Source organism: Galeopterus variegatus, unplaced genomic scaffold (assembly GCF_000696425.1).
Source record: "Galeopterus variegatus unplaced genomic scaffold, G_variegatus-3.0.2 Scaffold5795, whole genome shotgun sequence".
NCBI classification, from domain to species: Eukaryota; Metazoa; Chordata; class Mammalia; order Dermoptera; family Cynocephalidae; genus Galeopterus; species Galeopterus variegatus.
Genome location: NW_007731906.1, coordinates 43996 through 44695, shown reverse-complemented (window position 1 = coordinate 44695; position 700 = coordinate 43996).

Below are 700 nucleotides of genomic sequence, written 5' to 3'. Positions count from 1 at the left end.
CACAGAGCCAATCTGCAAGGACTAGAGGTTTTCCATTTTTAACTCCATTATTATTTATTTAATTTATTTCCTCTTCTGTTTGCTTTTCTACCTCTCTTTTTAATTCATTTCATTTTTTTATTCATATATTTAGTTTGGCATCCTGACATTCGAGAATATCTGTCACAAAATACTAGCCAAAGACAAGCTAAAGAAACAGAGTCTCCAGAGAACTTACCTGACATGAATACAAAATTTAAAAAGTATTTTACAAATGTCATTAGATAAACAGGTTCAAACCACAAAAAAGCAAACACATTAAAATCCAAGGGAGAGGGAGAATTTGAATTATCATATTTTAATATTCAAAATGTATAGTTTTTAACAAAATATTATAAAGCATGANTGAATTATCATATTTTAATATTCAAAATGTATAGTTTTTAACAAAATATTATAAAGCATGAAAAGAAACAAAAGGTATGCCTCATTCACAGAATAATTAATGTAAACTCTCCCTGATGAAGTGTTCTGTCTGGCAAAACCTGCAGTTGAAGTCACCCCAAAAGTGGTGTCAGGAGAGATTCAACAAAAGACTGCCCCAAACAGTTCCAAGATGGAGCCAGTTGAAATTCCAAAGCAAGAAGCACGAAACTCCAGGGTGATCAGTCCAAAGCATTTATTAATGGAGCTTACATACAGAGTGATACAGCTGTCCTTG